The following is a 16,193-nucleotide window of genomic DNA, read 5'->3' as shown; positions in this document are numbered from 1 at the left end:
GCTGTATACGTGTTGGCTATTATTCTCTGCATCCAACCTGTGTGCTATGTTTCTATCTTGTTTCAGAGTAAAAAATATCCTGCATAAAGATTCCCTCTGTGTGGTTAAAGATTTATATCGTTCTTTCAGTGTTCATGGCATGCATAAAGTTCCATTAACATTTTAAGGGCCAAATTCATACTTGGCATAAAGTCTGTCTCAGTTACACTGGGACTCAGTTTGGCCCATAAACTGTTATGACTAGTTCTTTTGTGCAAGGGAAACACATGTTTAAAGGTCAATGGAGCCTTTTAAGAAAGATCAATATCTATATAAGCCAGATTCTAAGATGGTGTAAATAGCTTGTTACATGATGTTGTTCTAATTTTTATATTATCTCACTTCTTGGGATTTCACTTTCACTGCGGAAGTCAGAGAATTCCCTTGTTTTAGTCTAGGAAATTTGCTGCAGTTTTCTGTATGTACAGAAAAGCTTTCTTCCCCCTCCCCCTGCTCCCACCCTCCGCTCCCCATAAGAAGTGAAAGAGGTCACTCTTCCTGAGTTTATTTTGGAAAGTTTTTGATGGACCAACTTAACCTGTGGTTTACTTAGAAAATAGCAGTCCTACTGTGGGGATTAGGCCGATTTCCATGGACCTTCGTAACAACTAGAGCTAGGTCTGAATTGAGGAGTGGAGGCACAGCCAGCATCATTACATAGCATGGGGCTTTTATACCAACCCTGAACTTCTAAAGGTCAAATTCTGCTTTCAGATACATATGAACAGCTTCTAGTTGAAGCCAGTAGGTCAAATGGAATTATGTTTGCTTACGCCAGTGGTGGCTTTAGCCCAATGGTTGCTGCTCATGTGTCCAAGGCAGAATTTGTCCCATACTGTTTGCAGGGTTCTAGTGATGAATTTCAATTGTGAAGGATTGATTACAACTCTTTGAAAAATGGATCTCATATCATAGTGATTTTTTATTTATCCATTTTCGTATTATCTATCCTATGTTTTTATAAAATCTTATAGACGGAATAATTGTATAGTGCTTTTATGGTGGTTTTTTTTTTTTTTGCTTAAAAATGTAGCCAAAATTCTATTAAATTACCTTTGTAACAGGCAGTTAAATGTCCAAATTTAGCTAAAATTAACAGAAAATCTTGCAAAATTCAGGTATTTTTATTTAAGTTGTCCAATACTTCATTTATGAAAAGGATGTGTGGGGCAACAGAATACTGACAAAATTATTGCCACATTGCAGAAATGCAGTATAAATCATATAGTCTAAAATCCAAAAAAGCTTTTATAGTAAAAAGAAAAAGCAACCCTGTTTTGAAAACTGTTAAAGAATAATGAATAGTGTCTGTATATTAAATATATTCCTTTTTAAATGAACACATTTGAATGGCTTTCTTTGTATAAGAATGATTTGCTGTAATAGAAAACTCTAACCATGTGACACTCCCCAAAATCAGGACTCCTCAGCATGAAGAAAATAAATAGAAATATATATGGAAGTTTTTCATAACCAGCATTTTCTTCTGAATAGTATCTTAACTAAAAGATTAACTATAAAGATTCTGCTGGGTTAGAAGGACTTGAATCTCCTGCATTGTGGACCTGTGTCTTGTCATTTTTACTGCCACATCAAGGCTCTTCTTTTGCACTTGGCATTAATCAGACTACTCCATCAGGAGAAGTGGGATAGAATTCTTATATTGTCAGTTGCTCTGAGTGGCAAGTTAAGGAGCAGCAGCAAATATCCAAGGCTTCTTGGACTGCGCAGGCTGGGTTCTGGCAAATTACATCATCTTAAAAACTGTCTTCCCAGTAGAAGCATAGGGTGACATTCTTCATTTACAGTACATCCATGCAATCCTCTTGATTTCATTGTGACTGGTGATGTAACTGAGGGTACAATTTGGTCCATAGTGTTTACTCTAGCACAGCGGTTCTCAAAATGTACGTCGGGACTCCAAAGTGGGTTGCGACCCCGTTTTAATGAGGTCGCCAGGGCTGGCAATACACTTGCTGGCCAAAGCCTGAGCGCTACTGCCCAGGGCCGAATCCGAAGCCCAGGGGCTTCAGCCACAGGTGGTGGCACTCAGGTTACAGCAACCCCCGCCTGGGGCTGAAGCCCTTGGTCTTTGACTTTGCCTCCCACCCCCACCTGACGCAGTGGGGCTTGGGCGGGCTCAGGCTTCAATCCCACCTCCTGGGGTCATGTAGTAATTTTTGTTGTCAGAATGCTGTTGCAGTGAGAACCCCTGCTAGCACATCATACAAAGACTTCATCTAGTCCTGTGTCCAATCTCCAGCAGCGATCAATATCTGATAGCTTAGAAAGGTCGGGGGGGGGGAGGGGAGGGACCTTTAATAAACCTTGCCATTTATTTATGCAGTACTAAATACAGAGGGAAACAACATGCTGAGAGAGAATCCTGGAATTGGATAAACAAAAAGACTGGCATGTTTCTTTCCTCTCAGCCCTCAGGACTTGATTCGGCCTTATCCTGACTTGTAGAACTAGAATACAATTTTTTTTTAAATCAGACTTGTAATTAATTGAAAACAAAGAGGATCATAGCACAGAAGATTGAAATGGAAATGAAAAAGGCCTATTAGATCATGCTTTCCATCTCCCTGCCAGAGGGGGATTGTTTCATATATAGTTCACTTTCTAGTGTTTAGTTTAGTCTAATTTTAAATATCATAAGTGATGGGAGCTGCACTTGGGCGAATATTCCACAGTCAAATGCATCTCACATTATTTAAGAAATTTATTCTGATATTCAGACTAAATTTTCTTTTTTAAAATTTCATCCTATTATTCCTACTTATATCACCTTATGGTTCCTCTCTGTCATCATTTACGGCCTTCAAGTATTTGTATACTGTTGTCTCCGTTTTGTCATCTCTCAACAAATTTTACACGTGTGTTTTAATTTTACTGAAAAGCTAATTCCTCCAGCTCTGGATAATTTTTGTTGATGTATCCTGAACTCTCTTCAATTTGTCACGGTCTTTGTTAATATGGTGCCTAGCAATTAACACAGCATTCCAGATATGGTCATAACAGAGCCACAAGGAGTGTGATTGTTACTGCCCTACTCTGTGACATGATGCCTCTTTGAATACAGCCCAATATTGCATTGGCCTATTTGCAGCCATATCTGCAACACGTCTGATTTGCTGTCTACTATCTCCCCTGCAGTGGTCACCATTAAGCAGTCGTTATTTGCCAACAGTTACCATTCACTAGTGTTTAAGATGATAGCATTTGCCCCTTATATTTAGAAAGGCTATAGTTTGGTAACTGTTGTGTCTGATAGTAAAGGTAGAAATTTGAATGGTGACCGATGCACTTTAGTTCTTTTTCAACATTACTGCTTCCCAGGTTTCTCCTTCCCATTGAGTATCTCTTTCAGATTGTTTGTTTCTCCAGAAAAAATGTATTTTTCCAAGTTGAACCTCAATTTTGTTGTTTTCTCCCAAGGTTTTTGATCTCTCTAGGTTCCTTTGTATTATTTTCCTGTCCTGATAGGTGTTCACAACTCCTCCTAATTTAGGATAATTTGTATTTCATTAACAAACATGTTGTTTACTCTCTCTTGATAAATTATTAATGAAAATATTAAATGGGACAGGATCGAAAACTAATCCATTTGGTACTCTGTTAGATACCCTATCCCCCACACTCCGTATCTGTATGTTGCCATGTTTAATCACCTTTCGTTTTTGTTCATTTAGTCAGTTTTTAATCCCGATAGTGCTTCTCTCCAAATCCTTGTCAGTTAATTTTTCAGATGAGATTTCATGATATTAAATATCAGATACCTTAATGAAATGCAAATATATTATATCTACTGCATTTTCTTAATCCACTAATTTGGTGATGGATTTTTATAAAAGAATCTCTCTTTCCCCAACAAGTTTGTCGGTAAGATTTATTTAACTGGTTTATGAATTAATTAACATCAAGGCAATGTGGAGGAACCTAAGTCTAAATGCAATGGTATCCATAAATATTCACCCATTAGATAATTTAAATACTTTCTTGTTTGTTTTTATGTTAACTGTAAGGTGCCTAGACATCTTAAATCAAATGCAGCCTGGAGTGAACTGGTGTCATTTCCATAGAAGTCTTTCGGCCAAATCTTTTAGTGCCAGCATTGGTGGTGTAAATTACTTTTGGCTGTAAGCTGTTAGAAAATGGGTGTAAGTGGGGAATTTTCACTGATTTGGCATTTGAAGATGTGCAAAAGTGAGTGTAACGTCATCCATGGGGTGGAGGGAAAGGTGCAGAAAAAGCTGTTGACAGAAGTGCATAATAAAAGCAGCCCCACTGATCTCTTTCTCTCCCAACACATGCTTTACCCTATCCCTGCATTACCCCGAACAGTCCCAGAACCAAATTCAACCCTGACATAAGCTGAAACAACTTTTATTGCATTCTTGTTTTGCACTCCCACCGAGTTCCAAATTAAAGCAAGTTACACTGTTTTGACACTTACCCCTGTTTCCCAATCACCTTCCATTATGAATTTGGTTCCTTGGCAACAGGTGTGCTGTATAAACTTTTAAATAAGTAAACTAAATTAAATTTACTAACTGATCTTCTGTGGCAGTGAATTCCACTGATTAACTGTAGGCTGCATTACAGGTTACAGATGTATTGCCTGGCAATTGAATGTTCTCTTGTTTCCATGTTTCAGGGCTGGGTAAAGAGGAGGGAATAATCAATTTCTATTATACCTCTTCTTCATTTGGCATGACCTTAAGTTCACCTTCAAAGTTTCCCTTTTTTGCGCCATTGCCTGATTTTTGTTCTCCTACTGAAAATTTGTCTTGGCTTTTGAAAATAAGCATTTAAAGGTCTGGAATATAAACAGAAATAGAACAATTGCAGCCTGTACACTGGAGAAGCTGTGATTTTTAATGTATACGTAGTGGATTTGAGTGAACAGCTGAAATTTATTTTCGAAAACATAAATTTGCTAAAAAAAAACCCTACACTCCATCCCCTTTTGTTTGATTTCTGTAAATATTCATGTGAAAGTTTATTAAACAAGATTGTTCACCAAAACAGTGAATTTAGAACTCATAAATGGGAACATGCTCCCCAGAAGCCAGATTATAAATGTTGCACCCATCTGTCTCTATTACTGACATAGCTGAAACAAACAAGTCCATTCTCTGTGTTCTAGCCTGAGGGTCTCCATAGTGCTAGCTGTTCCACTTCCTCCCAATTGCCTTGCTTCCCTAAAAGCAACAAAAATAAGCCACAGAAGCAAGGAAACTTCTTCAATCTGACAAGAATGGCAAAAGGCAGGGGTTTGCTCAGGCTGGGACAGCAAAGAAGAGGACAGGGTCACAGTAGGGAAGAGTTGGAGGCCTGGATCCATAGAGCTTTAGCAGCTCTTAAACTTTACTGTATAGCAATATCACAGGTTGGGTGTGGAGCCGGGCCCTTGTTCCAGCCTGCCTTAGCCTTTTGCAATGCACCTCCCTTGGGAGAGAACACTAAAGCCCCAAGTTCATTGACTGTGAAACTAGAGTGAGGGTTTAGGTTCCAGAAACTTTTACCACTTTAGTATCTCTCCTTAGAAGTTGCGGGATGCAGTTTTCCTCTCAGATGGACTGAGTGAGAATCCCCCCACAATATTAAATCTCTTAGTAAAAAGTTTTATTGGGGGAAAAATGGAGTAAAATAAAAAAAAATCTAGATTTTATGCTTAGTGACAGAGTGCTGGGCAACAGCAATTGAGCCAGCACTCTGTTCACTGCAACTCTAATTAATTACTCTAGAGCAGACCTCAATAAGAAGAGCTGTGCCTAACTGATGGGCTGAGGAGATCTAATTAGGCCATTAGGCTGATTGTAGGAAAGGCACAGGAGGGAAGTAGGAGAGGGAGAATGCAGAAAGAGAAATGAGGAAAGGAAGAGAGTCATTGCTCTTCCCTTCTTGTCTCAAGAATGGAGGGCTCCCTTGGACTATAGGGGTGAGGCTAGAGAGTATAAGGGTGATGGACACTAATATTGTAAATAAACCACACCAGGCTTTTTACCAGCAAAAAAGGTCTCTGAGACATTTGTGAACTTGAATAGAGGCAGGAGCAAGCAGGCCCCACCACACGCTTTTCATAAATTAGACAAGAACTCTAAGATATAGAAAAACATGCATTCACATATGTAAAGAACTTTTCCTGGCATTCATCTCCCAGTCAGAGTTCCAGCCACATGCTGTCCAGAGTGACAGATATCCCCCCTCCATCCCCCGCCCTCTTTTGCTGTGCCCAGAAGATCTCTCTTTGGGTTAGCCTGCAGGCCAAGACATGCCATTTTTCACAGCAGGACATCAAAGTGCACCATGGAACTTCTAGTGCACGGTAGCAGGGTCAATACGGCTAGTTAGCATGAGGTGGGCTAGAGTGCTATAGTGCGTTGTGCACTAACAGATTGTGTCGATAAGCTCTTGGGCAGTTTATCCCAGTTTCCTACACCCACAATGGGGTTTTGGACTCGCTGCTTTCTTTGAGGCTTTGTCTAAACAAGACTCATAGACTCATAGACTTTAAGGTCAGAAGGGACCATTATGATCATCTGGTCTGACCCCCTGCATGCTGCAGGCCACAAAACCGTCCCTACCTCTTCCCTTGACTCTGCTGTTGAAGTCCCCAAATCCTGTGTTAAGCTAAGAGGTGGCCCATTAAGGATAAAGTGGCCTTTAGTATCTGACTTTCAAAGACTTAACATCTCTTATCTCAGAGACCACTTTTCACAGAGCAGTGTGTTCATCAGAGTGGTTGCTGATGGGCCATGCTCACCTTCCATGGAGAAAGGTAGTTTTATTTGACTGCGTGGAGGATTTTAAAGCTGAACTCATGTCCTTTGATTATTAAATATAAATTTAATGATGGATCAGGTTCAATCTGTCACAGATTCTTTAAGGGAAAGTTTAGGGGAAAACTCATATTGTTATGTTATGTGATATTTTATGTTGTGATGCATCCTGATAAGTTGCATCTGTCATATCATGTTTTATCTGTCTTTAACCTTCGACATGGACTTATGCAACCTAATATGACATGAGAGGTTAAAAAAAAAATGTTTTCCAAAACTGCCATTAAAAAAGAAGCAGACTTACAGGACAGTTTTGGGAAAAGCAGAGCTTTAGCTTGGTTTACACTAACAAATATGTTTCAGACTAGACATTAGCTGCCCAAAGGGTAAAAGCCAATAGTGATAGCAGAATGAGATTGACTAATATTGCATCTTATTTCAGTAGTTCTAAGTATTTCACTGTTTTGGCACAAAGTGGCTTCCGTGATCCATGTGACAACATACTAGCTTTCCTGTTATGGTCACATTTCATCCTTAGCTCTACAGAGACATCTTTGTGACCCATGAAATCTGCAGCTGCCAGTCTCCCTTGATTTCATTCAGAAAAATGTTCTTGCCAGTTTCCTCGCAAGGAAAGTCTGGAAAATGTAAACTGATCACTGAGAGTTGAAATGTTGTTACTAATTGATTTCCCTTAAACATCACTGATTATTCATGCTCTTCCTAAAGTCACCTAGGTCTGGTTTACTTGTAAAAGTTTTGTCGGCATAGCTGCATCTCCACTACGAGGATTTGGTGGTATAACCATTCTGATAATTCCTTCTAGTATAGGCAAGGCCTGTGGCTGCCCTTTGGGACCAGTGAAACCCATGGTTATAATCCCTTGATTTTCTGGGGGACTTCAAACTAATTCATGGCTGTTTTGGTAGTACTGTCTGGGCTGTCACTGGTAGTGTGAACTTCCTCTCACCTCCCAGGCAGTTGCTTGCAGTTTAGTTGGCTCTTCTGCTGAGAAGATCCCTGGCCACAAGGAGAAAGGTGGTCTAATAGGATTCCTGGCTCTGATGTGGTCTCCCTCTGTGACCTTAGTCAAGTCAATTAACCTTTCCCGCATTACTTTCTCCTCAACAGAGAAAGTACATTCTCTACCTTCTAGGGGTGATGGTGGGTTCATTTTGCAAATGCTGTAAGTGTTAGAAATCAGTGTATGGAAACACACAGCTCTTAAATAGGCCACAAACTCCAATCCTCTGTGGTAAGTTATCATTTGGACATTTTTAAGTGTTGGCCCCCATGCCACGTACCCAGCAAAAGCAGCTGGGTTCCATTTCTGTGGCAGGAGTCTGATTATAGCCTGAAGAGTCTGTGCATTTTTGAAATATGATGAAGAGGTCCCAAAGAATCATTTCACTGGTCCCTTTACCCCAAAACTTTCTGCCTGTCTGTATATATCTGATATTTGATCTTGACAGCAAGCCTGTCACCTTTTTATAAGCACTGTTGTGTCTTACAGATTTGGTTTTGTGAATCAAGAATAAGTTGGAAAAAAACCTGAAATGTGGGTTTTTATTTTAATTATTATTTTTTCATGCAGCCAAGCTTGTTTTCTCAGTTGGCCAACTTCTTCTGTTATGAGATTTTAATGTTTTTCTTTTCAGCAGAGAAGTCATGTTTAATTAAAGCTTACTTGCATGCATTCAATTATAGATGATAATTTGTTTGACTTTACACTCAAAATTGCCTTGAGTAATTTCCTGTAGATGTACATATAATCTATATACATGTTAGAAGTATTAGTGCTATATGCATTTGCATAGCTTGTGTGTAACAAATCACTGGGGCTTAGAAAGGACAGATGACTCTTTTTGGGACAATTGGTGATGTGATGGTCTTTCTTTCTGCTCCTTGCTGTACGTATGTGGAACAATATTTCTTTATCCAAACCAACTTTTCAGTAAAAGATTAAAGCCTTCAAAGGAAATTTTTAATAAATAATTAGGAATTAAGCAAACCGGAGATCGGATGGCTCAAAGCAGTGGTAATGTGATACAAATTTTTTTACATGTAGTCAATTTGCTTCAATGCATGCTGGGGTGTGTAATGAGATACTGGGATTTTAAGGCCAGAGGAGGTTGTTTGAGAGGCCAGTTACCCCATTCTAGGTGTCTGAGGAAGGTGAATGAAGGCTGAAAGAATAACCAAAACGTACACTGGTTGAGAGGAAGATAGTCTCAAGGAATAGTTAGTGTCTGGGATAGGGATGATATAGGAAAACCAGGCCATTGTTCCTTTAAAGGACCAGGAACCTTTAAAGGACCAGGAACCTTGCAAGGCTCCCCTTCTCCCAGCTGGCTCAGACAGGAGTTTGGGGTACTGTAGAACCTTAGAGTTACAAACACCAGAGTTACGAACTGACCAGTCAACCACACGTCTCATTTGGAATCAGAAGTATGCATAAAGGCAGCAGCAGAGACCAAAAAAAAAAAAAAAGAGTGGAGGGACACAGTACAGTACTGTGTTAAATGTAAACTACTAAAAAAATAAAGGGAAAGTTTTAAAAAAAAAGATTTGACAAAGTAAGGAAACTTTCTGTGCTTGTTTCATTTTAATTAAGATAGTTAAAAGCTGCATTTTCTTCTGGATAATAAAGTTGCAAAGCTGTATTAAATCAATGTTCAGTTATAAACTTTTAAGAGAACAACCATAATGTTATGTTCAGAGTTAGGAACATTTCAGAGTTACAAACAATCTCCATTCCTGAGACGATGGTAATTCTGAGGTTCTACTGTAATTAGAACCACCTCGGAAGGGTCAGGGGAGTTGTCAAGTAATGAATGGGAAGAGAGTGGTGACTCAAAAGGAGTCTCCACACTCTGTCAGGAAAAGCTTGCTGAGAGGAGGACTCTACCACAACAAAGTCCCAAAAGGAGGGCTGTGGCAATCCTGAACCTCAGGTTGAGTGAAAGAATGTCTCTCTTGGGAGCTGGACTATATAGAACAGGGGCGGGCAAACTTTTTGGCCTGAGGGCCGCATCGGGTTTCGTAAATTGTATGGAGGGCTGGTTAGGGGAGGGGGTCGTGGCCCGGCCCCCACTTCCTATCTGCCACCCTGCCCAGGACTCCTGCCCCATCCACACACCCCCCGCTCCCTGTCCCCTGACTGCCCCCAGACCCCTGCCGCCCCATCCAACCCCTCCACTCATTCCTGACGACCCCCCCAAGGACCCCTGCCCCATCCAACCACCCCTTCTCCCTGTCCCCTGACTGCCCCTGGAACCCCTACCCCTGACTGCCCCTTGCCACCCCATCCAACCCCCGCTCCTTCCTGACTGCACCCCCAGGATCCCTGCCCCCATTCAACCCCCTGTTTCCCTCCTGACCGCCCCAGCCCCTATCCGCCCCCCTGCCCACCACCCTGAACTCCCCTGCCCTCTATCCAACTGCGCCCCCCTCGCTCCCTGCTCCCTTACCTCACTTCCTGGAGCACCGGTGACTGGCGGAGCTAAAGCCACGACTCCTGGCAAGAGCTGGGCCATGCCGCCGCCGCCACAACGCAGCACAAAGACCGGGTCAGGCAGGGCTCTGCAGCTGTGCTGCCCCAGGAGCTCACAGCCCTGCCACCCAGAGCATTGCGCTGGCAGCAGAGTGAGTGAGCTGAGGCTGCGGGGGAGGGAGAACAGCAGGGGAAGGGCCAGGGGCGAGCGTCCTGGGCCAGGAGCTCGGGGGCCGGGCGGGACAGTCCCGTGGGCCATAGTTTGCCCACCTCTAATATAGAATAAATTAGACTCCAAGAGAGGGGAATATTATTTTAAGGATTTTTGGATTTGAGTGGATTATTTCCATGAACCTGAAGGGAAACTGAGGCAGGCAACTGCAGTGGCACACAAGGCCACAAGGGGGATACATGTTTGGAAACTGCATCCTTTCTACAGATAGTAACAATGACTGAGTCAATCTGATACCTAGTCTACGACCTACATTATGGCCATGTCTATTGTACAAAAAAAGGTGTGTATTTAACGTGTTGAAATACTAATGTAGACAAGATAGTTGTAGTTTTAATGCATGTTAGCTTGTTGAGCTAAACCTAGTGGGAAGCCTAGGATTTATCTCGACCAGCTCACAAATGTTAAAACTTGTCATGTCTACACTAGTTTCAGCATGTGTTGTTTAACACACCATTTTTCCTAATGAAGACAAGGCCTATATGAAATTTAGATTCTGGTCTCAGTCCACTTCCTAATGAAAAGGTGTTTACATCACCATAATTGTCAGTAATTGGCACCCTTGTTGGCAGTATTAAACCAAGGACCTAATGGGCCTGGAGCCTTATCTACCTTCTCATCCCAAGTGGTGATTTCTCCAGACCAGTTTTGGGATACAGAGATAGGTCAGTATCAGAAAGCCTACACCACAGTTTCCTGTGCTGTACTAGTACTGTGGTTAGGTAGAATGCTCAAACTCCAAGGCTGTAAATCCAGTATAAATCACAAGCACTAAATTCATTTTTAAGCTGAAAAAGAGTTAACCTAAGAAGTACCATTATTTGGTCAGAAATTGGGTAGAGGTGTAGTAAATCATGCAAACTTCCTTTGGTGCTGTACCGGCCTAGTGTACACTAGAAAATTTTGCTGGTATAACTATAGCAGCAAACCCTTTGTGTAGTCACAGTTTATACTAGCATAAAAGTGCTTTTGTTGGTATAGCGCGTATTGGTTCAGTCAACAAAATAACTTGTGCTGGCAAAAGCACTGTTATACCAGTATAATTGCATTTACACAAAGGTGTATGGCTGTATACATCCCTACCCATGGTGCAATACCTGCATAAATTTCTAATGTAGATATGCCTGAAAGCTTTTTCTAATTTAGTTTGTGGTCCTGTAGTAATTTGAGTTCACTGAGTGTCAATTAGCTCAAATTAACTAACACCTTTGTAGATTCCCCTCCCCCCCCCCCACAATATTTATTCCAGGAGTATCTAAATTAGCATTTACAAAGGAGTTAGTTAATTGATTGCCAGTTAATTCAGATTCACTCATTAAAACAGGACGAGAAAGTCTAGTCTAGACAAAACGTAAGGGCTTGTCTACACTTGAAATGCTACAGCTGCAGCACTTCTGTGTAAACACTGTCTACCCGGACAGGATTGGTTCTCCAGTTGGTGTAGGTAATCCACCTCTCAAGGAAGTGATAGGTAGGATCTAGTGCTGTCTACATGGGGACTTAGGTTGGCTTAACTACATTGCTAGGGGATTGGATTTTTCACATTCCTGAGCGATATAGCTGGGTCAATCTAATTTTCTATGGCTATGTCTACACTGCAGCTGGAAGGTGTAATTCCCAGCTAGGGTAGAGTTACATGTACTAGCTCTGCTCAAGTATCATGCTAAATAGGAGTGTGGCCATGGCAACACGAGCCATAGCTTGGATTAGCCGCAGCTACTCTGTTCTTTTTAACACACTACTATGTCTACCTGAGCTGGGAATCACACTTCGCAGCTATAGTGTAGAGCAGAGGTGGGCAAACTACGACCCGCGGGATCCTCCTGCCCGGCCCCTGAGCTCCTGCCCCGGGAGGCTACCCCCCGGCTCCTCCCCTGCTGTTCCCCCTCCCCCGCAGCCTCAGCTCGCTCGCTCCGCCACCGGCGCAATGCTCTGGGCGGCGGGGCTGCGAGCTTCTGGGGCGGCGCAGCTGCAGAGCCCGGCCTGACCCAATGCTGCGCGGTGGTGACGGCAGGGCTGGTTCCAGCCAGACAGCACAGCTGTAGCGCCACCAGCCACTGGTGCTCCTGGCAGCACAGTAAGGGAGCGGGGGAGCAGGGTTGGATAGAGGGCAGGGGAGTTCAGGGGGTGGGGGTGTGGATATGGGTCGGGGCGGTCAGAGGGCGGGGAACAGGGGGGTTGAATGGGGGCAGGGGTCCCGGGGGGGGGGCAGTCAGGAATGAGAGGAGGGGTTGGATGGGGGCAGCGGGGGGGTAGTCAGAGGCAGGGGTTCCGGAGGCAGTCAGGGGACAGAGAGAAGGGGTGGTTGGATGGGGCAGGGGTCCCGGAGGGGCTGTCAGGAATGAGAGGAGGGGTTGAATGGGGCGGCAGGGGGCAGTCAGGGGCAGAGGTTCCGGGGGTGGTCAGGGGACAGGGAGGGTGGATGAAGCAGGGGTCTCGGGGCGGGGGCAGATAGAAGATGGGGGGCGGGCCACAACCCCCTTCTCTAACTGGCCCTCCATGCAATTTCCGAAACCAAATGTGGCCCTCAGGCCAAAAAGTTTGCCCACCCCTGGTGTAGAGATACCCTAAAGGACCACACTTCTGATAGGTAAAGATGTATTGTATAACACTTTCATTCCAAAGAGTCTGCAAGTGTTGTACTGTATTTGTGCAGGTGAATAACTATGGATATAATTTGGACTTAATGCACCACTGCAATGCAATAGTAACTGGACTCTGTTTTTAGTTTTGCACAATACTTGTATGGAAGAACTTCCAATGAAATCTTAAGTGCTGAAGAGAGTGGTATTGGTGATTCTTTTGAATCAATATTAAATCAGTGCCCTATTAAGTTTGAGTGCGCTTGTCGCTGAAGGATACCATTTTTCAAAGGGGGAGGGCCTGTTTACTTGTGGCCATTAAAAATTCTACCATGCCTTTTTGCAAGGGTAGAAGTGTTTATCTGTCCAGGACAAATTCCAATTTGGATAACCACATTGTGCCTGCTTAAAATTCCTCCATCCGTTTCAGCTGGATATAGTCTTCTTCTGTATTTCCTGTCCTAAAGCGTTGTTGCATGCTTTTGAACCATTGTTACATCCATCGGTGTACTGGCTGCGCTTCATTGGTGGGTGAATATATAAAATCTGTGTATATATAAAATCTGTAAAGCACTTTGAGAAGATGAAAGGTGCTGCATTTTTAATTGCTATTATTATTTAAATAAGTGAACTAAAATAGCAGCTTTTTATGTTTTGTTTTAGGGCTTATCATAAAATAGTAAATGAACAGTAAAAGAATTGTAAATCCTTTTTTGGTGTTTCATGCTTAGCCTAGAAAGCTCCATATAACTTGTATTTAAAGTTAATGCTGGTAATAATCAGAGATTAGGGCTCCAAGAATCTTGTCTGCTACTCAGATATTCCTAGTGTTTAAGTGGCATGAATTGGATGCTTATTTAATAATATTCAAGAACCATGTTTGTTTCTTAAGGGCAGAAAGGAATACTAATCCTTTTCTGTATTCAAGAGGAGAAACCATCTAGGAAGAGCAGTGATATGAGCAAACTTGTCAGCATGTTCAAAATTTCCATGAATAAATGTTCTCAGACATTTACTTTTTTCCTAAACAGTTTTAAAAGTCTTTATGAAAATTTAAACTATTGTGTCTCAGGGTGGCTTGAACTGAAAACTTCATGAATTAAAAATGGTGTTTTATTGATAAAATACTACTTGTTTACTGGAAAGACAAAACCGGTCATTCAGTTTGTTCTTACAACATTTTATAGCGAAGTATGCTGATTTCATCATTTCCACAGTGTAAAATATTCCTAACCTAAGGGACAACATGAGAAAAAATGTGGGGGCAAATGTTTAAAAAATACCATTTTAGAAACAAAAAAGGAGCAAGAGAAAGAGAGTTTATAACAAGCACATATATTGTAATATAGTGAAATCTTCCTTATTCACATGAGTTCATTTCTCCCCAGCATCCTTGATATTTTAAAAAACTTTGTTTGTCTAAATTTCATGTTGGCCATGTCCTCTGGATAAACTAGATTTCACTGTATATGTACATATTGTGTTACAAATAGTGAAAAACCTATGTTTCTATATTGCAGCTGTTCCGTTGTTTGGGGCAATCTGCACAAGAATATATTCCTTGTAATAGAATAAATCATAAAAAGACCTTTGGACTACAGCAGTCTTATTGGACCCACCCTTCTATGTCTCTGACTGCCATTCTCAGCAGGGATATTGAAAAGGAGGTTCAATAGATTAAACAGCGGTATTCTTGTGTGAGGCTAACTGCCTAGCAGTTGTTTCACAGGAAAAAAAAGTCTGGGCTACATTTACTGGCTCTTTAATTTGGATTGCCAATGATAACGCAGAGCCTACTGCTAAAGAAAGGTAGGATGCAGAAGCAGAAACATTAGTGCTAATCTGCTGCAGAAAGACTAGATAAATCAGCACAGCTCTCATACATCACTAAGAGAGAAGCTGATTGCAACTTGACCATGTGCCTGAATAGTCACATCAGAGAGAAGAACAGAGCATGGATAAAAAATCTAAAATGTACCCTTAGGGCTACTTGCTGTGCTGGACTTATGATAACCCATCATTGTAAGTTTAAGATTTCTTAATTTTTTTTCTCTGTGTTGTAATTACAGGTTTGAGCCTGTGATTTACAAGCCTGTGTTTTTAGTTTACACAAATTTAGGGTAAATGTCCTGGAGTAAAGTATAGTACTTACTAGATAATAGTTTGATGTTGTGTATGTCTGTAAACGATAAATACTTTAGTGTTGCTGTCTGTTTCAATACACAGCTCACTTAGAGGTTACTTGGACATTTTTCATTAGCAGCTCAGTCTTTTAATATATTTTAGGGGTACCTCATTTTCACCATTGTAGTGTTATATTTTAAAATGACTTAAAATACAAGTAGAATGTCTCAAATGTATTCTACTTTTACTGTGAGAGTGTTTGTATTGTTTTATTTTTGCTATTAGGAAAAATAATCATTGAAGGGTGTTTTCTAAGGACCTTTTTGAATTCCAGAATTAAGTGTGGATGGTAATTTTCCTGCAGTTCTTAAATTTTGTGCAATTGTTTAATTTAACGTCACTTGAGCATCTGCAAAGCGAGAAGACAGAGATGACATGGAAACTGAATAAGCATTGATTGCTAGGCTGAAAATTACATTTAAAAAGTTTTTGCAGCAGATCTGATTTCAGTTTATTTTTCACCAAATTGGATTATCATATTTAATTGTTGAGGATAAACATATCAAACAAATGTGTGAAACTATCCTGCATATCCCATGTTTCCTGCTGTACCAGATTATAAAGCTGTTGTTGATTGTTGCTCCATGGAAAACCCTAATGCTAGAATTCAGAGCAGCATGCTTAAATAATGCATAGGCAAGTGAAAAGGGAAGATGAATTTTACTGTTCAGATGTTGAGGTGGTGCTTTTGTTCAAAGATAGAAGTATGAACTTAAAAAGGTACAGAAATGTAAACTTAGAGTTTCCCTTACTATTTCAGAGAAAGATGAGGGAAAGTCTGTAGATGATTTTGCTGTGTACCTCAAGGGTGGGGAAATTTTTGAAATGTATTTAAGAAACCGTTTGAATGATGTGTTGAAATATTCTTTTAGGGT

The 16,193-nt window shown here is 41.3% G+C and overlaps 1 protein-coding gene across 4 annotated transcripts in view; it reads left to right on the top strand.

Annotated features, from left to right (window-relative positions):
* RAPGEF4 (Rap guanine nucleotide exchange factor 4) overlaps positions 1-16,193 on the top strand; it is a 223,578-nt gene that overhangs the window by 57,079 nt on the left and 150,306 nt on the right. The window contains exon 1 of one of the 4 annotated variants that reach the window (XM_054044611.1): positions 14,975-15,156. The exons of the other annotated variants lie outside the window; for them this stretch is intronic. The gene's annotated coding sequence lies outside the window, so the exon portion shown is untranslated. Of the gene's footprint in view, positions 1-14,974; positions 15,157-16,193 lie in introns of those variants that run through there. 4 annotated transcript variants of the gene reach the window in all.

This window comes from Malaclemys terrapin, chromosome 11, assembly GCF_027887155.1.
Source record: "Malaclemys terrapin pileata isolate rMalTer1 chromosome 11, rMalTer1.hap1, whole genome shotgun sequence".
In the NCBI taxonomy this organism is placed as follows: Eukaryota; Metazoa; Chordata; order Testudines; family Emydidae; genus Malaclemys; species Malaclemys terrapin.
The sequence above is the reverse complement of the archived record's forward strand: the minus strand, read 5'-3'. Positions and strand labels throughout refer to the sequence as shown.